The 23,110-nt window shown below is 40.1% G+C and overlaps 1 pseudogene; it reads left to right on the top strand.

Moving 5' to 3' along the window:
- On the top strand, positions 1 to 22,863 carry LOC102416213 (annotated as a pseudogene).
- The last annotated feature ends 247 nt before the right edge of the window (positions 22,864 to 23,110 follow it).

Genomic DNA, 23,110 nt, shown 5'->3' with positions numbered 1-23,110 from the left:
AAGGAGAAATAGGCAATGGATCCCAAAAGCCAGAGAGTGAAACTTAATGACGGCCACTTCATTCCTGTCCTGGGATTTGGAACCTATACACCTCCAGAAGTAACCTGGGTGGTTGTGGGTCAAGATATACATAGTAGTGGATGTAACATGAGTGAAAGAGACTTGGGTTGTCAAGCACTGAGCTCCTGTGCAACTCTGGGTGGATCACATCATTCCACTTACTGGGCCAGAACCATGCCCTGTGAAAGAGGAGAGAGCATTCAGTCTTCACTCTGCATCAGGGTATGAAACTGTGCTCACCTGTAGATTACTCTGGGTCTGGGTTCCCCTCCAGTTTCTGTCTCTTTCCCAGCTTGGCAGAAGAGGTGAGACTCGGCTGTCAAGATCACTGACTGTCAGCTGCTTTCCTTTGTGGGTGACTGCAGTTGCAAGTTTTCTCTGTACATTTTATTAGCTCAAGAGCTCTTTCCTGCTTCCAATAATACAGGACCCAGAGAAGTATTTGAGGTGGAAGGTCCTGAAGATGAGATGACTGACAATTAATGGAAGAGAACTGCTTTTCTACTGTGGGATACCTGCTTGGTGCCAGGCAAGAAACACTCCAGCTGCTTTTTGCCTTGTGCTTCTGTTTCTGCTTGGAAACTTCTTCTGATGGGAACCATAGTATCACTAGAGGGGATAAGATGCAATCTTACAGGCCAGATTTTGTGATGTATCCTGGGGTTTTGTAATGTGTTTTTATTAAAGTATGGTCTGCAGTGCTTGGTCAAATAGGGGCTAGTGGACAAGTCTCTAGACTGGAAGCTAGAAAGTTTTCTGTCTATCTTGCCTTTAGAATAGATGTGACAAGGGACTGGACTTATACTTTGAGGCTCACTATTCTAATTTATAAAATGGAACAATTATTAAGAGACATTTTTCTGATAGAAGACAGAATTTGTTTACTTCGTAGAGCACACTGGGTTGAGGGGAGGAAAGTGAAGGGCTGTTACTGAAGCTCATGGGCTCATTCCCAGGTACATCCCCGAAAGTGAATGTCACTCAGTCATGTCCGACTCTTTGCAACCCCATGGACTATACAGTCCATGGAATTCTCCAGGCCAGAATACTGGAGTGGGTAGCCTTCCCCTTCTCCAGGGCATCTTCCCAACCCAGGAATTGAACCCAGGTCCCCTGCATTGCAGGCAGATTCTGTACCATCTGAGCCACCAGGGAAGCCCACCCCAAATGTCCGTGCATTTAAGAAAAACCAGAACTAGACCTAGCAGAACTGTGTTATACCAATTATCTACCTCCTTGAAATGGGAAAGATTTTGAATCACATAAAAAGAAATGGAATATTATTGAGCATTGAAGACAAAGTTAACCCATTTGCAATCACACAGAAGAACTGGGAGAACATTAAGCTAAGTAAGCCAGAAATAGAAAGACTAATACTGCATGATATCCTTGTAGGTGGAATCCTAAATAGTGGTACTTGTAGAAGAGAGAGTGGAGGTATGGTAAGCAGAAGCTGATGACAAGACTGGGAAAAATGGAAAGATGTTAATCAAGGGTACAGACCTTCAGTTATAAGATGCATAATTCTGGAGACCTGATGTACAGCAAGTTTGAAAGTGAAAGTGAAGTCGCTCAGTTGTGTCCAACTCATTGCGACCCCATGGACTGTAGCCTACCAGGCTCCTCCCTCCATGGGATTCTCCAGGCAAGAGTACTGGAGTGGGTTGCCATTGCCTTTTCCAGGGCATCTTCCCAACCCAGGGACTGAACCCGGGTATCCTGCATTCCAGGCAGACGCTTTAACCTCTGAGCCACCAGGGAAGCCCATAGTTAAAAATAATGGGTTATATCTTCAGATTTTGTAGAGACTAGATATAAATCTTCTTACAAGCACCTCCAAAAGGTAGCTATGTGAGGTAGTGGTTCTGTTTACTAGCTTGCTTGTGGTAATTATTAAGAGTGGATACTTACATGAGTAAGTACAATCCAGAGAAATGCCAGGCTGGATGAAGCTCAAGCTGGAATCAAGATTGCCGTGAAAAATGTCAATAACCTCAGATGTGCAGATGACACCACCATAATGGCAGAAGTGAAGAGAAATTAAACAGCCTCTTGATGAAGATGAAAGTGGAAAGTGAAAAACCTGGCTTACATTGAAAAACTATGATTATGGCATCCTGTCCCATAACTTTATGGCAAATAGATGAGGAAACAATGGAAACAGTGACAGACTCTTTTTATTTTGGTCTCCAAAATTACTGTGAATGGTTGTAGCCAGGAAATTAAAAGACACTTGCTCCTTGGAAGAAAAGCTATAACAAACTTGGACAGTGTATTTAAAAGCAGAGACATTACTTTGCCCACAGAGGTACATATTGTCAAAGCTATGGTTTTTCCAGTAGTCATGTTTGTGTATGGATGTAAGTACTGGACCATAAAGAAGGCTGTGCACTAAAGAATTGATGCATTTGAACTGTGGTGTTGGAGAAGACTCTTGAGAGTCTCTTGGACAGCCAGCAGATCAAACTAGTCAATCCTTGAGAAAATCAACCCTGAATATTCCTTGGAATGACTGATGCTAGAGCTGAAGCTCCAATACTTTGGCTACCTGATGCTAGTGATAACTCGAGGGAAAACACCCTGATTCTAGGAAAGATTTAGAGCAAGAGGAGGAGGGGACAGAGGATGAGAAGGTTTGATGGCATTACTCTCTCAATGGACATGAGTTTGAGCAAACTCTGGGAGATGGTGAAGAACAGGGAAACCGGAGTGCTGCTGTCCACGGGGTTGCAAAGAGTCAGACATGACTGAGCAAGTGAATAACAAGAATAACTTATATGAGAACATCACATTGTACACCTTGAAAAGATACAGTCGTTTTTTTGGGGGGTGTATTCTATGTGGCTTCACTGGTAGTTGGAAGTCTCAGAACCTTTTACCTTGGTTCTTGATACTTTTACCAGGCACCTTGTAACTTTGATCATTTTGCTTCAAACACCTCACGTTATAAATCATATTCATGACTACAACATTTTGTTGAGTCCTTTGAGTTCTTTCATCAAGTCACTGAACCTAAAGGTGATTTTGCCATCCTCTAATACCAGCAATCAGCCACTGATCACCTGAAGTTGAAGGGTTCCTGGGTAGTGTTCATTTAATTACTTATTAGGAATGTTAAGGGAAACTGTCATGGGTTCATTACTACACATACAGAACTAATCAAAGACACAGAAAAAAGTCGATTCTTGGGAAGATCAAAGCTTGTGTCTAGCCATATCTTATGTGGATATTCAACTTCTACCTTTGTTGCTTATGTAGGTTTCTAAGAGAGATGCTCTGGAATTCACCCCATTCACTATAGAGGTTGGGTTCCGCCATATTGACTGTGCTCATGTCTACCAAAATGAAGAGGAGATTGGCCAGGTCATTCGAAGCAAGATTGCAGATGGCACTGTGAAGAGAGAAGACATATTCTGCACTTCAAAGGTACTGTGTGTATTGTGTGGGTGCATGTGTACAAGTGATTGTGCCAATCACTTTTGACAATTACAGACAATTACATAATAGGGTCCTTTGGTTAGGAGTTGTTTGCTGAACTATGCTTATTGGTATATTCCTAAAGTATTAGAGTTCCCCGGTGGTTCAGTGCTTAAGACTTGGTGCTTTACTGCTATGAGCCAGGATTCCATCCTTGGTCGGGGAAGTAATATCTCACAAACCATGCAGTAAGACAAAAAAAAAAAAAAATTACCTAGTTTAGTATTAATCAACTTTCATTCTTTAACCTCTACAGCTTTGGTTAACTTCCCTTCGACCAGAGCTGGTCCAACCAGCCTTGGAAAAGTCACCAAAAAATCTTCAACTGGACTACGTCGATCTCTGTATTATTCATTTTCCAGCGGCTCTGAAGGTTAGAAATTTGGGTGATCACATAAATGTTATATCTTGTGTTAGAATGTGTATCAACTTGCAGGGATGGTTGAATAAAGATTTGTCTTAGTAGGTTGAAGGGACGATTACACTAGAGTAGAATCCCCCAAATAATTATTTGTGATCATCTTTTTGCTGAGTTTTGAATCCATTACATGGATCCCATAGAAAGGCATTAAAAATCTGAGGCTCTGCCTGAAAAATTAAAGGAAATAGAAATCAGCCAGTTCTGAACAAAGTCCTGGATATGACTCCTGAGTGTCTGTGAAATTCATGAACCAAGAGTTTGGTGCAGCCATGGTGAGCTTGACACTGCCTTACATTGAACATGAAGAGTTAATCTTGTCTTTTACTCTTTCAAGTTGAGCAGATTTGGTGGTGCTTCCTCTGGGTGAGTCAAATCTCTTAACTGTATAGGAAGTTGGGAGACATTGCTTACACTTTTGCCTGTCTTCACGATGAGGTTTGTAGACTGCACTTAGCCATTAAGCATGATTTACTTAGAACTGTTGATTTCAAGTTACAGAAATAAACTCAAGCCATCTAATGCAAAATTGCTTAGTGGACTATGTAGATGGCAAGTACCAGACACAGAAAGATTTTAGGATTTGTAGCAGTGTTCAGAAATGTCTCCTTTCTTCTATCCCTTATAAGGATACTACTCATGATTTACTTTATTTTTTACTGAACATTTTCCATTGGTGGCAAATATGACCCTGGGGCAGTTCAAGGCTCATGGTCATGAATATTTGAGAGCATGTGTGGATCATCCACATCCCATATCCACCTAAAGATAGCCTTGCAGTTCACATGTCTGCCCTAGGGCACCTGATGCTCAGAGGGAAAAGAATTTCTGATATCTAGCCATATGAAGACTGCAATTTTTATTCTGGGAATTATGTCATGTAACTTACTGCCATTTCCAGCCCAAAAAGGCATTTCAAAATAGGCAAGTACAAGAAGCAGACAAAATACAGAGAAGTCACTGTGAGTCCCTTTTAGGACCTAGAAAAATTGTATTTATTACAACGTATATTGAGTGTAAGAGATTGGAATAAGCCTCCTTCCTAAAGGTATTGCTGACAACTCCATATATGCATATCACTTTGCAAACACTGGTATTTAGAAATTTGTAAACCTACCTGATGGAGGTTTGATCCCTGGTGCCTGGCAACCTGGCTAAATGCAGAGAAATTATTTTGTGACATAAATGACTGCTTCTATTCCAGCCAGGGGAGGAATTATCCCCCAAAGATGAAAATGGAAAACTGATATTTGACTCAGTGGATCTCTCTCGTACGTGGGAGGTGAGTCCAGGGAGGTGAGAACCAGGGGAGGAGTCAGTAGAGGGGGAACCTCCTTCATTTCTTCCACCTGTGAGAATGGGCTGTGGACCATCAGACTCAGAAGTTCATGAATCTAAGGGAATGGATGCTGGGGTTGTGTGGAGGAAACCATTGCTGAGATGTTCACAGAGAGGAATGGAGGAAGAGAATTTGGGACAGTGTAGACAGCCATCTTTTTCCTTCTATGTGATATGACTTCTCAGGAGTTTTTCTAAGGTGGGGCAGTAGTTTTTCTTTTTATATCATGACCTTCTTCCCAATTTTTCTTCTTTATAGTCAAGGGTAACTCTTGATGAATGAGTGTGATTACTGATGTTTTTCAGCATTAATTCTTGTTCTATTGCCCATTCCATGTGACTGTCCACCACCCCTCCCTCTCAGGTCTTGAGAAGTGTAAGGATGCAGGTTGACCAAGTCCATCAGGGTGTCCAACTGCAACCACAAGCAGCTGGAGAAGATCCTGAACAAGCTGAGGCTCAGGTACAAGTCTGTCTGCAACCAGGTGAGCAGCTTGGCTCCTCTCCCTCATGCTTTTTAGAACCTCCTTCTTGCCCTGGAGCCAGATGTCTGTCTATCCTCCCCCCTGTTCATCCGACCTTTGTGGATAGATGGTTCTAGAGAGTAGGGCCTCTATGGTGGTGTGAATAGAATCTATAACAGTATCTCTGTTTACAAAATTCTGGGTGGAAAAGTGGGATGCTTTCCTTCTAAACTGTGGGTAGAACCCAGAACTAGAGGAAGGAGGTGTTTCCTTGAGATGAAAGGATGACCAGATGGAGGGGAAAGTGCCCTGGAGCAATCTGCATACAGGAAGGAAGATGATGAAAACATGGAATCAGAAGTAAATTAATAAAGTAACAAATCAGCTGAGATGGGTGTTAAGAGTTTGTGTGGGGTTCTGATGTCTGAATTCTTGGTCTTGGTGTCTCAGCATTTAGGAATCGTAAACAGGGAGCACAGTTCAGAAAAATGTGTTGCAGGTAATGAAAATCATCCAGTTTAGAGGGTGAAGTTAAAAGCTCAAGGTGATACTAACAATCTATGAATATTTACTCAGGAACATCTACTCAAATGTAGAGCCCAGCTTTTGATTATTCAATCTTGCACTCGTTCTGCCATACATGTCTATCATAAAATTAACTGTATAAATACACTTTTCTCTATTTCTCTGTTGATGTTGACATTTCCAATTTACATTTAATGATGTAGTCTTTCCTTTAGCCTTTGAAATCTTTTCGTCTTTCTCTGTTATATTAATATTGCCTTTGAATATAATCGGACATTCTTCTCTGTGGGTGTTCTACAGGTGGAATGTCACCCTTATCTCAACTAGAGCAAACTGTTGGATTTCTGCAAGTCACATGGAATTGTTCTTGTTGCCTGTGGTGCTCTGAGATCCCAACGAGTAAAAGAATGGTATTGAATCCTATTGAAGACACCTGGGAGTTTCCATAAAATTCAATTTTTGATGAAATATTTTAAATTATACAGTACTCAGATAACTCTCATAGGCAGAGGCAAGAGAGGGGAGGGATGGAATGAATCCTTCTTTTTTATCTTCCCATTACACAGCCATTTTTTCTATGTTGTATTAGATTGTCAACTTATCAATAACAAATGTCTGCATTGAAATCTATAGAGTCCCCCAGTTGAGGCCAGAGACACAAGCTTATGTCATGATTTACTTATTGACTAATGAACATATTTCTAAAAATAGATATTGCAATCCTCACTTATCTCATATCTAAAATTGGGATAATAATATGTAACTCCTATGTCTATCATGTTAGAAAAAATTTCAATTTGAAGCATTTCTTTGACATCTGTAGAAATATAATGATAAAATAAATGTCTCTTATTTTGAGACTACTCAATTTTTATCAATACCTTGAAAAGTTAAATTTTAAAACAATTCCTGGTCTTTTCCATCTGGTTTTCTATTCATGCCCTTGATTTTAGAAGAAAAGAAATCCCTGAGAATTAAAGAGAATATACAAAATTTGGCAATCTGGTCTCAACCCAATAATGCATCTGAGTCACCTGCAGAGCTTTGTAAACACAGACTGGGAGGTGACACAGTTGAAGTTCTGTTCAGTTTGTCTTCAGCTCAGCCATGGAATTTATATTTATTACTACATCCTAGTTGATAGTGATGGTGCCGGTCCTTGGACCACACTTTAAGAAGCTCTGGTTTAGAGTCTACCTATTTAGTCTGCATGGGAAGCCTACTTGCAAACTGAGTATTCAATCTCAGGTCTTTGGCATTTCTGAATTTCCTTCCAGGGTGAACTTGGACTTGCCCGTTCTCTTGGAGGAACCAGTTCTTTGTACCATTACCAAAAAGCACAAGAAAACGCCACTCTGGTTGTCCTTTGCTACCAGATACAACAGGGGGTTGTGGTTTTGGCCAAGGGTAACAATAAGAAGTGGATCAATGAGAACATACAGGTGATGAGCAGGGCTCTGGGTCTTTCCTAAGGATCATTCTTTGTCCAGCTCTCAAGACTATACTTGAGTCAAGACAAGTTACTTGTTCTTCCCTGTGCATGAATGCCTTGTGTATATTCCTGATGGTTTTCTCCTCCAGATTTGGCAACAGGAAAGATAGTATGGCTAGATAGGGTTAAGATTGGACAGAAAATAGAGATCTTAGTTTCAGAGTTATATAAACAATTTATTCTGTTACCTCATGTAAATGATATCTTATTTTCTCTGTTCTCAATTGATAAAATTTCATTATGTGGTTTTTTAAGACTGTTTGAACTGCTGTAACAAAATACTACAGATTGAGTGGCTGGGAAAAAATACTAAATTTGTTTCACACAGTTCTGAAGCTGGAGGTCTGAGGTCAGGATGCCTGTGTGATCAGGTGAGGGTTCTCCTCTAGGTCACAGGCTTCCCTTGTATCTTAACATGGTGGAGTGGACAACAGCTCTCTCCAAAATCTCCTTTATGTGTATGATATTGTTGAAATCTCATCCATGAGGGCTCTGCCATCATGATCTAATCACCCCAAAGGCTCTATTTATAACACCATCAACATGTAAATTTGGGGACACAAAAATTGTGGCAGCATTCTTTAACCTCCTAATCATTATGGTTATATATATATATTTTTTATTTTTTCCAATATTTTATTTTTTTTTACTGTTTTATTTTTTTATTTTTTTTTAAATTTTATTTTATTTTTAAACTTTACATAATTGTATTAGTTTTGCCAAATATCAAAATGAATCCACCACAGGTATACATGTGTTCCCCATCCTGAACCCTCCTCCCTCCTCCCTCCCCATTCCATCCCTCTGGGTCATCCCAGTGCACCAGCCCCAAGCATCCAATATCGTGCATCGAACCTGGACTGGCAACTCATTTCATACATGATATTTTACATGTTTCAGTGCCATTCTCCCAAATCTTCCCACCCTTTCCCTCTCCCACAGAGTCCACAAGACTGTTCTATACATCAGTGTCTCTTTTGCTGTCTCGTACACAGGGTTATTGTTACCATCTTTCTAAATTCCATATATATGCGTTAGTATACTGTATTGGTGTTTTTCTTTCTGGCTTACTTCACTCTGTATAATAGGCTCCAGTTTCATCCACCTCATTAGAACTGATTCAAATGTATTCTTTGTAATGGCTGAGTAATACTCCATTGTGTATATGTTCCACAGCTTTCTTATCCATTCATCTGCTGATGGACATCTAGGTTGCTTCCATGTCCTGGCTATTATAAACAGTGCTGCGATGAACATTGGGGTACACGTGTGTCTTTCCCTTCTGGTTTCCTCAGTGTGTATGCCCAGCAGTGGGATTGCTGGATCATAAGGCAGGTCTATTTCCAGTTTTTTAAGGCATCTCCACACTGTTCTCCATAGTGGCTGTACTAGTTTGCATTCCCACCAACAGTGGAAGAGGGTTCCCTTTTCTCCACACCCTCTCCAGCATTTATTACTTGTAGACTTTTGGATCGCAGCCATTCTGACTGGCGTGAAATGGTACCTCATAGTGGTTTTGATTTGCATTTCTCTGATCATGAGTGATGTTGAGCATCTTTTCATGTGTTTGTTAGCCATCTGTATGTCTTCTTTGGAGAAATGTCTATTTAGTTCTTTGGCCCATTTTTTGATTGGGTCTTTTATTTTTCTGGAGTTGAGCTGTAGGAGTTGCTTGTATATTCTCGAGATTAGTTGTTTGTCAGTTGCTTCATTTGCTATTATCTTCTCCCATTCTGAAGGCTGTCTTTTCACCTTGCTAATAGTTTCCTTTGATGTGCAGAAGCTTTTAAGGTTAATTAGGTCCCATTTGTTTATTTTTGCTTTTATTTCCAATATTCTGGGAGGTGGGTCATAGAGGATCCTGCTGTGATGTATGTCAGAGACTGTTTGCCTATGTTCTCCTCTAGGAGTTTTATAGTTTCTGGTCTTACGTTGAGATCTTTAATCCATTTTGAGTTTATTTTTGTGTATGGTGTTAGAAAGTGTTCTAGTTTCATTCTTTTACAAGTGGTTGACCAGATTTCCCAGCACCACTTGTTAAAGAGATTGTCTTTAATCCATTGTATATTCTTGCCTCCTTTGTCAAAAATAAGGTGTCCATATGTGCATGGATTAATCTCTGGGCTTTCTATTTTGTTCCATTGGTCTATATTTCTGTCTTTGTGCCAATACCATACTGTCTTGATAACTGTGGCTTTGTAGTAGAGCCTGAAGTCAGGTAGGTTGATTCCTCCAGTTCCATTCTTCTTTCTCAAGATCGCTTTGGCTATTCGAGGTTTTTTGTATTTCCATACAAATTGTGAAATTATTTGTTCTAGCTCTGTGAAGAATACTGTTGGTAGCTTGATAGGGATTGCATTGAATCTATAAATTGCTTTGGGTAGTATACTCATTTTCACTATATTGATTCTTCAATAGACCAGTTAGACCTAATTGATATCTATAGGACATTTCATCCCAAAACAATGAATTTCACCTTTTTCTCAAGCGCACATGGAACCTTCTCCAGGATAGATCACATCCTGGGCCATAAAGCTAGCCTTGGTAAATTCAAAAAAATTGAAATCATTCCAAGCATCTTTTCTGACCACAATGCAGTAAGATTAGATCTCAATTACAGGAGAAGAACTATTAAAAATTCCAACATATGGAGGCTGAACAACACGCTGCTGAATAACCAACAAATCACAGAAGAAATCAAAAAAGAAATCAAAATTTGCATAGAAATGAATGAAAATGAAAACACAACAACCCAAAACCTGTGGGACATGGTAAAAGCAGTCCTAAGGGGAAAGTTCATAGCAATACAGGCACACCTCAAGAAACAAGAAAAAAGTCAAATAAATAACCTAACTCTACACCTAAAGCAACTAGAAAAGGAAGAAATGAAGAACCCCAGGGTTAGTAGAAGGAAAGGAATCTTAAAACTTAGAGCAGAAATAAATGCAAAAGAAACAAAAGAGATCATAGCAAAAATCAACAAAACCAAAGGCTGGTTTTTTGAAAGGATAAATAAAATTGACAAACCATTAGCCAGACTCATCAAGAAACAAAGGGAGAAAAATCAAATCAATAAAATTAGAAATGAAAATGGAGAGATCACAACAGACAACACAGAAATACAAAAGATCATAAGAGAGTACTATAAACAATTATATGCCAATAAAATGGACAACGTGGAAGAAATGGACAAATTTTTAGAAAAGTACAACTTTCCAAAACTCGACCAGGAAGAAATAGAAAATCTTAACAGACCCATCACAAGCACGGAAATTGAAACTGTAATCAAAAATCTTCCCGCAAACAAAAGCCCAGGTCCAGACGGCTTCACAGCTGATTTCTACCAAAAATTTAGAGAAGAGCTAACACCTATCCTGCTCAAAGTCTTCCAGAAAATTGCAGAAGATGGTAAACTTCCAAACTCATTCTATGAGGCCACCATCACCCTAATACAAAAACCTGACAAAGATGCCACAAAAAAAGAAAAGTACAGGCCAATATCGCTGATGAACATAGATGCAAAAATCCTTAACAAAATTCTAGCAATCAGAATCCAACAACACATTAAAAAGATCATACACCATGACCAAGTGGGCTTTATCCCAGGGATGCAAGGATTCTTCAATATCCGCAAATCAATCAATGTACTACACCACGTTAACAAATTGAAAAATAAAAGCCATGAAAAATAAAAGCCATATGATTATCTCAATAGATGCAGAGAAAGCCTTTGACAAAATTCAACATCCATTTATGATAAAAACTCTCCAGAAAGCAGGAATAGAAGGAACATACCTCAACATAATAAAAGCTATGTATGACAAACCCACAGCAAACATTATCTTCCATGGTGAAAAATTGAAAGCATTTCCTCTAAAGTCAGGAACAAGACAAGGGTGCCCACTTTCACCATTACTATTCAACATAGTTTTGGAAGTTTTGGCCACAGCAATCAGAGCAGAAAAAGAAATAAAAGGAATCCAAATTGGAAAAGAAGAAGTAAAGCTCTCACTGTTTGCAGATGACATGATCCTCTACATAGAAAACCCTAAAGACTCCACTAGAAAATTACTAGAACTAATCAATGACTATAGTAAAGTGGCAGGATATAAAATCAACACACAGAAATCCCTTGCATTCCTATACACTAATAATGAGAAAACAGAAAGAGAAATTAAGGAAACAATTCCATTCACCGTTGCAACGGAAAGAATAAAATACTTAGGAATATATCTACCTAAAGAAACTAAAGGCCTATATATAGAAAACTATAAAACCCTGGTGAAAGAAATCAAAGAGGACACTAACAGATGGAGAAATATACCATGTTCATGGACTGGAAGAATCAATATAGTGAAAATGAGTATACTACCCAAAGCAATTTATAGATTCAATGCAATCCCTATGGTTATATTTTGTATTTCCCTGAATACTAATACATTTTAATCTTCACACATTTAATATTTTTGAGTTGCTGTCTTTGAGAAATTTCTCTTCAAGACTTTGTTCACTTTAGCTATGCTGTTTCTCTTTTGACTTCTGTGTAGGAGACTATTATTGTACTTTAGCCACAGCTGTAGAGGAAACTCTCCCCAGTTTCAGGATTTAATGCAGAGATCACTTCTGCATCTCTTGATTCTGTGGTTTGGCAAACAGCCTGCACTCAGCCCTCTTGGCTGGGATCTCTTGTGCATTTTCAGTGCAGAGCAGCTTGGCAGTTCTGCTTTAGCAGGTGGATGTAGCTCTTGTCAGAGGATGCTGAACATCTCTCTGTATAGTTTTTCATACACAATTGGCTAGAATAAGTCTCCGTCTCAGCACTGTCATAAGATTGCCAGTCAGTGAGTGGGGGAATATCTCTTCCTTTGGGGTCGCAAAGAGTTGGACACACTGAGCGACTGAATAACACCAAGTGCCCATATTTCCCACAGATTTTCATTGTCAATTCTGTCATATATAAAGTGTCCATACGTACATTTCTGCCCACTCCTTTCTATTTAACTACTCAGTTTTCTGTACTGTGTTACTAAAGCGAAAATAAGTCTTGCTTTTCAGTATGGTATGTTCTTCTATTTTAAGGATGTCTTAACTGCTTTTGACTAGCTCTTCTCTCATTTAATATTAGTATCACTATACTGACTTCCACAAGAGAATATGTGTTTAAGTCTTTGGTTCATGTTGCATTGAAACATGAGATCACTTTGGAGAAAATTAATTTCTTTATAAAATTGAGCTTTTCATTTCATTATTATGATGTGAATTTTTAATAATTAGTTGTTCCTTAATGTTTAAGTACTTTTCATAACTTTGTCCACAAAGGCATTTATATACAGCTTTTGTTAGATTTCTTCATAGATAATGAGTAGCTTGATATCAGATTCCTGAACAGGCTTTCAAGGGGAGCCTCCTCCCCACACTGCTTTAGCTGAACGCTGTCACCCTTAGGGTGTGTTGGGGAGGGGCAATCAGTCTAATGTCAGCTCAGGTTCAGTATCGAGTCAGGAGTGTCTAAAGCAGTGTGTTTGGAAAAAAACGATTTTAGAGTTTTCATTTTTTGTTTCAAGTAATTCACTTAGAAAGATAAGCGACTGATGCACTGTAATCTTTTTGAGGTGGACTGAGAAGGAGAAGGTGTGGGAAGGAGAGGTGAGAACTCAGCAGAGGGTCCTAGGTTGCTCACCTGGAAGCTGAGGACAGACATGGCTTCCCTGTCCCCTCTTCTTGTCTCCATCCAGCTGGAAAGTCCTCCAGTCCCCAGGGGGAGGCCGGCTCTTTGGGGGAGGTGTTTGACTTTGAACTGACTCCAGAAGACATGAAGGCGATTGATGACATCAACAGAAATATGAGATATTATGAATTTCTACCCTCAGTGACTTGCAGGTGTTTCACACATACACTGTTTTCTGTAGCAGGCAGGTCAGCAGGGGAACTAAGCTTTTTAAAAGCTTAATTCTAGGAAGCCAGTTCTGATTTCCAGCTTAGGAATCTACCAGGGGTTTTCTACAGACTTCAGACCAGAGGTTTCCTCCAGGGCTCCATTTCTCACCAACAGAAATGTGATAGGGGCTCAGGACAGCCTATCAGTAAAATCCCCTGGTTGACATCTTGGTGAATTCACTACTTTGTATCCTAATTCCTGTGCCTGGTGTACCTCCTCTCAGGTTTGAGGGACCCAGTAGACACAGAGGGCACAGTGCCTGCAGCTCAATATTCTTTCAGTGTTCTTTGAACATGTTTAATCTTCATTTCTTTTTACACCAGGGGAAGATTATTGTATTAATAATAACTGTATAATAATGAATCCATCATGAATTGCATTCAAGTTTTGTTGTTGTTTTTAGTCACTCACTTGTTTCCAACTCTTGGTACTTCATGGACTATAGCCCACCAGGCTCCTCTGTCCCTGGGATTTCCCAGGCAAGAATACTGAAGTGAGTTGCCATTTCCCTCTCCAGGGGATCTTGCCAACACAGGGATCAAACCCATGTCCCCTGCTTTGCAGGTGGATCCTTTACCACTGAGCCACCTAGGAAGCCCGCAATCATGTTAACCCCAACACAACTATAAAATGTATGTGGATGTTTTTATGGAGGAGGGTCCTAGAAAGGCCAACATTCATCAGTGCTACGATGTCACATGGGCTTGCCCCAGCCTGTCCCCTAAGTGTCTGGTGGACATTCTCCCTAATAGGAATTTATTCACCAAGACACTATCCATTTCTTTCAAATTGATCTCTTCATTGCCCTTTCTTCCCTATTACAACTCCCATGTCCTCATCTTTGTTATCTCACAAAACTGAATTACCAGTAGATCATGAGCTTAACTGACCCTCCAGTGAGTGACTGCTTAGCAGGACACAACTCAGGTAAGATCGTCTGGGTCTCTCTGGTTTCTTGAGTCAAGACTCACACCATTGTTATATTTGTCCATCAGGGGTCCATCCCCTGGGGAGCCTCTACCTTCTTAACTTTGATTTATTTATAATAAACTCCAATTATTGGAGAAATGAAGATTTTGTCTCCAATGAAAGATGTCAAAACTCTCCCTATTGTTTGTATAGCTATATCATGCTTCTGATAAAAGACATGATAATTGGAAAAAAAGGTGGAAAGTTACTTTTCTGTACTTAAAGAGTTTTACGTATAGTTGTATATTTTCCTTCATTAGGCTGTGAGTTCCTAGACGTATTTATCTTTGCGGGCTCGGGTCCACAGTCTGGCCCCTGGCGCCTGGAATCACTTAGAATGCATTCTTTAATGAATTGAATTGAAAAATACAGATTCTGAAAGAAAAGTAGAAACATGGAGAAAAGGAAAAAAGTAGTGATAGTAATTAGTGAGTCACCAGTGGTTTCCTCCATTGTAAATTAAAAAATTAATAATCCCACTTTGAGCTATCTGATTGATTATTCAGGTGCATATGGTAGTGCTCTGATTGATGACAAGTTCCTTAGTGGAGGCACTCTGTATTTTGGGGGCTGCTCAGTATCTGCTTATTGATAGATGTGTGAAAAAGAGTCAGGTGTTCCACCTGTGTCTGAAATGACTTCCACAGTTAGCCCTAGGTCTTGAGCTCCCATATAAATTGTAAATTACCTGTCACCATGGAGTGAATATCACACGTGAATGTTGGGACTGGACGTGCAGGTGCCCTGTGCACATGGAGCAGACGCCTGCCTGTGTGCTTGTCAAGGGAGAAGGAGGGATGTGTTTATAGATTTAGACAAATATATCCTGACTGCATCTATAGAGTAGCAGCTTTTGACAACATGACAGATTTGGTAAATTAACCTTCCTCTTCTCTTTCAGTGCTGTTGGCCATCTTGAGTATCCATTTTCTGAAGAATATTGACTCTCAGCTCTCACTCTGATTCTTTGAGAATTACATGCTTCTAGGACTATAAAGAGGATTTTTGTACCTGGTGAAGGTGCTTAAATGAAGTGTTTGAATGTTTCAGAGCTTGCCTTTCCTTAAAAAAATAAAAAGTTTATGAAACAATAAAGACTTCAAAGTAAGAATACTATTTTTTTTCAAAATTAAAAAGTACACATTGCAGAAAATTTGGAGAACAGAATGGAAGTGATAGAGTATAAAGATAAGCTGTGATTAACCCATTTAATAATACTTAAATTTGGTGGCTTAACCTTATGATTTTCCTGTAGAAATATGTGTGTATTTTCATTTACAAAGAGAAAAGATCTTTAATCTACAACTTGTCTATTTGTTTTTAACTTAACATAAGTATCTTGATAAAATAAAAATATGACTTAAAAAATCCAGTATTATATTTTGCTTACTATAAAGCAGCACATCTTATTAATTTATTTAATTTTTTAATTGTTTGCCCATGTTTAGCGTTTTGATGAGTTTTTATATATTTTGCCATTGATTCACTTATTGCAATTCATTCATTAATTCAGCAAAACTTTACTGAATATTCTTTAGAAACACATGGTTTTATCAATAAATACTATTTTATTTTTTTATTTTTTTAAATTTTATTTTATTTTTAAACTTTACAAAATTGTATTAGTTTTGCCAAATATCGAAATAAATACTATTTTAAATGAGAAATTCTTGAGTTTATAGTCTAGTGGACCAAAGCTGTGAATGACATCAGAAGAATTAAGCTGTTAGAAATGGGAAAGTGCCTGTTGGAGATAATTCTGCACAATCTCTCCTACTTCCGTACAATCTCTCCGTACATCCGTTAGGCAGAGACACCAACTACTCTTCATCCCACACAACTTTTCATTTGTACAAGAAACAGCCTTGCAACATAGAGACAGTGGCTCACTTCATTACTCTGGAACAGAAAACACCAAGTTCAGGAAAAACGAGCGTTTATGTAACATTTAAGGTCCAGCAAGTCAGCTGATATGGGTGGAGCTTACTTAGTGAGGTGGGGAGACGGGAGCTGAAGAGAAGGCCCAGAGAGCCACTGGGACCTTGGGTCTGTATCATGTAGGTTTTTGAAAGGATTTTACTCTGAGAGAAACGGAGAATGATATTTTGGGATCTGAACAGAGTAGTTACATGCACAGAGGTGCTTTTTTAAAAAAATTACCCTGGTTGCTATATTGAGAAGAAAGAGAAAAAAAAGAGCCCTCTTTTAGGACTCTGCAGGAATCTAGGTGAGAGATGATGCTTGTGTGGACCACAGAAGGAATAGTAAGTGTGGTCAAAGTTGTTAGAGTAGGGATATATTTTAAGGGCTGCATCAACCAGACTGTCTAATGTATTGGGCATAAAGTGAAAGGAAAAGGAGAATAAAAGCTGAACCCCAACATTTGTGCTTAAGGGATAGGAAAAGGAGATGCCATTTTCCCAGATGGAGACAATGTGGGGAGAACACATTTTTGTGGGAAGATTAGGAGTTCAATTATATATATTCAATTATAGGTATCTTTGAGATGCCTTTAGGTACCCAAGTGAAGATGCATGCATACAGTTGGACATAGAAGTCTATCAGAGAAAAAGATCAGCTAAAATATTTGTATTTGTGGTTTCTCAAATTTAGTTGCCACTTAAAGCCAAGAAACTAGAAAATTGGAGATAATATGTCATACAGTGAGTGAGTATAGACATGGATGTTAAGCTTCATGAAAACTCAGCATTGAGGAGCTGGTTTTTCCTTAAAAAAAGAAAAAGTGGAGGAACCAGCAAAAGAGGCAGAGAAGGAGAGGCTAGTGAGGTGGGAGAGATTGTTCTTAGAAAGCACGTGAAGGGTATGATTGGAGGCGAAAAGAGTCCAGTGCTTCCAAGTGGACAAGTAAGAGAAGACTGAAACGGACCATTGGATTGGGCAGTTAACCTTGGCAAGGTCAAGTGGCGCTTTGATGGTGGTGAAGGCAAACCCTGAGTAGAGTAAGTTCAAGAAATGGTGTGAAGAGACCAATGAGAAACAGAGTATACACAGTTTTTAAAGATGTTGCTGTAATGAGGACCATGGAATTGGGCAGGTGCTGAAAGAGAAAGTGGAATTTAAGACAAGGTTCCCTGTTATGGGAGATGACCACCTGCCTCTGAGGTCAGAGGAACAGTCCAGCAGAGAGAGGAAAATCTATGATGCAGCAGATGGAGGTGGGGCTGATTTGAACCACATTTGTTTTAGTTACTACTACTGGTATAACAAATGACCAAAAATTTGTGCTTTGAAACAACAGCAATGTATTAGTTTACATATCCTGAGGTCAGAAATTCAAAATGCGGTTCAATGGGCCAAAGTCAAAGTGCCAGCAGGCCAGCATTCTTTTCTGGAGGTTGTAGGGGAAAATCCATTTCCTTGCCTTATACAGATACTAGAGAACAGATCCTGTGTTGTTGGAAGAGGGTGTTTGCTAAGACCAGAGCATTCTCTTGACAAAATTCTGTTAGCTTTGGCCCTGCTTCATTTGTATTCCAAGGCCAAACTTGCCTGTTAGTCCAGGTATCTCTTGACTTTCTACTTTTGTATTCCAGTCCCCTTAAATGAAAAGGACATCTTTTTTCAGTGTTAGATTTAGAAGGTCTCTTAGGTCTTCTAAGAACACATCAACTTCAGCTTCTCTGGCATTTGTGGTTGGGGCATAGACTTGGATTTCTGTCATGTTGAATGGTTTGCCCTTGAAAATGAACCAAGATCATTCTGTCATCTTTGAGATTGCACCCAAGTATACTGCATTTTGGACTCTTTTGTTGACTATGAGGGTTACTCCCTTTCTTCTAAGGGATTCTTGCCCACAGTAGGAGATATAATGGTCGGTTGAATTAATTTCACCTATTTCCCATCCATTTTAGTTCACTGATTTCTAAAGTGTCCATGTTTACTCCTGCCATCTCCTGTTTGACCACATCCAATTTACCTGGATTCAGAGTTCTAACATTCCAGGTTCTTATGCAATATTATTCTTTACAGCATCAGATTTTACTTCCACCACTAGACACATCCACAATTGGGTGTTGTTTCTGCTTTGGCTCTGCCTCTTCATTCCTTTTAGAGCTATTTCTCCACTCTTTTCTAGTAGCACATTGGTCACCTACCAACCTGGGGGTCTCATCCTTCAGTATGATATACTTTTGCCTTTTCATACTGTTCATGGGGTGTCAAGGCAGGAATGTTGAAGTGGCTCACCATTCCTTCTCCATCATCAGATCTCTCCATCATGACTTGGCCATCTTGGGTGGCCCTGCATGGCATGACTGATAGTTTCATGAGTTACACAAGGTTTGATCCATGTGACCACATTGTTTAGTTTTCTGTGATTGTAGTTTTCATTCTGGAGGCCATAGGATTGAAATTCTTGCTTCTTCTGTATTGCCCTCTGATGGAGGAGGATAAGAAGCTTGTGCAAGTTTCCTGATGGGAGGGACTGTCTGTGGGGAAAGTTTTTCTCTGGTTGGCGGGGCAATGCTCAGTAAATCTTTAACCCAATTTTCTGCTGATGGGTGGTGAAATGAAGCAGAATCCTTTGTTCCTTGCCCCTGTACCATGTCCTTTCCCTGCTCTTTGTGGAAAACTTCAAAGAATAAGTTTAATCAGAGAATTGAGAAATGTAGACACAAAGAAAAAGGGTAAAAAGAGACTAAATAATAACAATGTGGTCATTAAGCATAATCAAGGACCTTCAGCTCTTTCTCAAGGGCTACAGATAATATTGTGAACCATATCCTGTGAGCTGCCATATAGATCCTAGAACAACAGGTGGAGAAGTTAACCACATGATGACCAGAATATATCCATGACATAAGCTGCTACACTTCTGAATAATGGCCTCAAGAAATGCAAACACATGGGTCCTGGAACTGAAGACTAATGTACATAAAACAATCAAGATGACACGGGTCAGACCACTGATGACCAATTTGAAGATGACTGTCAGAGCTGACTGTGCTGTTTCTGCACATAGCACCACTATCACTTCTGTCTATAAGGGCTCTTGCCCCACTGGGTGAAGTGGAGGGGGGTCGGGCTTTGGATCGATGTCTGCCACACCAACACCTCAGTTGCTGGAATCTGAAATCAAACAAACTTTCCTTTTCACCAACCTGACCTGATTATTGGATTTGAAACAACGAGCAGCTGCACCCCACCGACACACACACCGTTTTGGTAACAGTGGGACAGTGCTCCCTCCAGTACAAGGGAAAACCACTAGGCCATTCTGGAATGACCTAAATGAAATTCTTTATGATTATACAGTGGAAATGATGAAAAGATTCAAGGGATTAGATCTGATAGATTGAGTGCCATAGAGTGCCACAGAAAAGAACTAAGGGTGGAGGTGTGTAACATTATATAGGAGGGGGTAATCAAGACCATCCCAAGAAAAGAAATGCAACAAGGCAAAATGGTCATCTGAGGAGACCTTAAAATAGCTGAGAGAAGAGGAAAAGCAAAAGGCAAAGGAGAAAGGGAAAGATTTACCCATCTGAATGCAGAGTTCCAAGGAATGCTGGGAGAGGTAAGGAAGTCTTCTTAGGTGATCAGTACAAAGAAACAGAAGAAAACAATATAATGAGAAACACTAGAGATCACTTCAAGAAAATTAGAGATACCAAAGGAATATTTCATGCAAAGATGAGGACAATAAAGGACAGAAAACGTATGACCTAAGATAAGCAGAAGAGATTAGGAAAAAGTGGCAAGAATACAAAGAACTATACAAAAAAAGACCTTAGTGACAGGGATAACCATTATGGTGTGATCACTCACATAGAGCCAGACATCATGGAATGCAAAGTTATGAGGGCTTTGCATGAACAAAACTAGGGGAGGTGATGGAATTCCAGCTGAGCTATTCAAATTCTAAAAGATGATGCTGTGAAAGTGCTGCACTCAATAGTCCAGCAAATTTGGAAGACTCAGCAGTGGCCACAGGACTGGAAGAGATCAGTTTTAATTCCAATCCCAAAGAAGGGCAATGCCAAAGAATGTTCAAACTGCTTCACAATTGCACTCATTTCACAGAGTAGCAAGGTAATGCTGAAAATCCTTGATGCTAGGCTTCAGTGGTATGTGAACCAAGAACTTTCAGATGTACAAGCTGGATTTAGAAAAGGCAGAGGAACCAGAGATCAAATTGCCAACATCCATTGGATCATAGAAAAAGCAAGAGAATTCCAGAAAAAAATCTACTTCTGTTTCATTGACTACGCTAAAGCCTTTGACCCTGTGGATCACAACAAACTGTGGAACATTCTTAAAGAGATGGAAATCCCAGACCACCTTACCTGGCTCCTGAGAAACCTGTATGCAGGCCAAGAAGCAACAGTTAGAACTGGACATGAAACAATGGATTGGTTCCAAATTGGGAAAGGAGTCCATCAAAGCCATATATTGTCACCCTGCTTATTTGATTTATATGCAGAGTACATCATGTGGAACATTGGGCTCGATGAATCACAATGTGGGCTGAAGATTGCTGGGAGAAATATCAGTAACCTCAGATATGCAGATGACATCACCTTAATGGCAGAAAGCAAAGAGGAACTAAGGAGTCTCTTGATGGAGGTGAAAGAGGAGAGAGAAATAACTGGCTTAAATCTCAATATTTGAAAAATTAAGTTCATGGCATCTCGTTCCATCCCTTCACAGCAAATAGATGGGGAAAACTTGGAAACAGTGACAAAGTTTATTTTCTTGGCCTCCAAAATCACTGAGGATGGTGACTGCAGCCATTAAATTAAGATGCTTGCTCCTTGGAAGAAAAACTATGATAAATCTAGATAACCTGTTTAAGAACAGAGCCATTACTTTGTCGACAAAGTTCTGTAGAGTCAAAGCTATGGCATTTCCAGTAGTCATGTATGAATGTGAGAGTTGGACTGTAAAAAAGGCTAAGCCCTGAAGAATTGATGTTTTCAAACTTGGTTCTAGAGAAGACTCTTGAGAGTCCCTTGGACAACAGGAGATCAAACTGGTCAATCCTGAAGGAAATCAATCCTGTATATTCATTGGAAGGACTGATGCTGAAGCTGAAGTTCAATATTTAGCCTCCTGATGCTAAGTGCCAACCCATTGGAAAAGACCCTGATGCTGGGGAAGACTGAGGGCAAGAGGAGAAGGGGATGCCAGATGGTGAGATGGTTGGATGGCATCACCGACTCAATGCACATGAATCTGGGCAAACTCTGGGAGATAGTGAAGGACAGAGAAGCCTGGTGTGTTGCAGTCCATGGGGTGGCAAAGAGTTGGACACAACCGAGAAACTGAACAGGAGAACTCTTCCATCTTCATCTTGTAGACTCTACCGAGATCTTCAGAGACAGACTATAGCATCTTAGAATCTTTTATCTAATGCTCCTATCTTCCCACCTTCTCTTTGACTACAACCCTCCCAGGTCACACATGTAAGGACTTTGTCATTATATTAGGGTTACCAGGGAAACCAAGAATATCTTGCATCTCAAGATTTTAATCACCTTTACAAGATCGTTCCCAAACCAGGTTCAGAATCATACCCCCTGCAGTGGAAGCACAGAGTCCTCACCACTGGACCACCAAGAAAGTCCCAGGTTAATGGAAAATTTTAGCCACAATTTCATCACACCTACATTTTCGACTCTCTTCTCCATCTCTTCTGCTTCTGGAACCCCTACACTGTGAATGTTAGTATGTTCTATTCCCTAGTTAATGTAGCATTTTTCTTATGATTCTGTATTCTGGTAAATTATTTTGGTAAATTATTAATCTCTGTCTCAATATCTGATCTTTTCATGTTTTGTTTTCTTCTTATTGTTTCATTTGACACAATGAAAATTTCATTCCTCTCTCTCCTCATTTTGCTTAGCTTCCTCCTTCTCTATGAAGTTAGGTAATAAAAGTTACCTGTTCTGGTTTATAGGGGTGTCCTTGTGTGGACCTGTCCCTGTGCAGTCTGTGTGCCCAGAGGCTTTGGGGCAGAGCTGCAGCTGAGAAGGGCAGGGCCATCCTTTCCCAGGGCATGCTGGCAACTGTCACCTCGGAGGGGCAGGCTAGAGCCAGAGCCCAGTGTGAGCAAAGGCTTCTCCTGTGCTCAGTGGCTGTCCCCACACTACTGGGCCAGGCGAGTCCCAAGATGCTGGAGCAGAACTCTGAGAGTTGGGTCCAGATTGGTTCCTCCTTGTAAGTGTGCACCCCCCATCCTCCACACTAGCACCTTTGCCCCAGAGGGTGGCAGAGCTGGAGGAAGTTGTGCAGGAGCAGTCCCTGGTGTGGGCAGTTGTGCATGTGGTGCAGCACTGGCACACCATCAGAGCCCCAGACCCTGCTCCTAGGGCCTCTCTCTGAGGCCGCCCTGCCCCATCCAGATGTGTGTGTGTTCCTATGTGTGTGCATTCAGATGGATCCTTGAAACAGGCAAATGCTCACTCTTG

The sequence above is a fragment of the Bubalus bubalis genome, chromosome 14 (assembly GCF_019923935.1).
Source record: "Bubalus bubalis isolate 160015118507 breed Murrah chromosome 14, NDDB_SH_1, whole genome shotgun sequence".
In the NCBI taxonomy this organism is placed as follows: Eukaryota; Metazoa; Chordata; class Mammalia; order Artiodactyla; family Bovidae; genus Bubalus; species Bubalus bubalis.
This window is presented reverse-complemented; position numbering and strand designations above follow the sequence as displayed.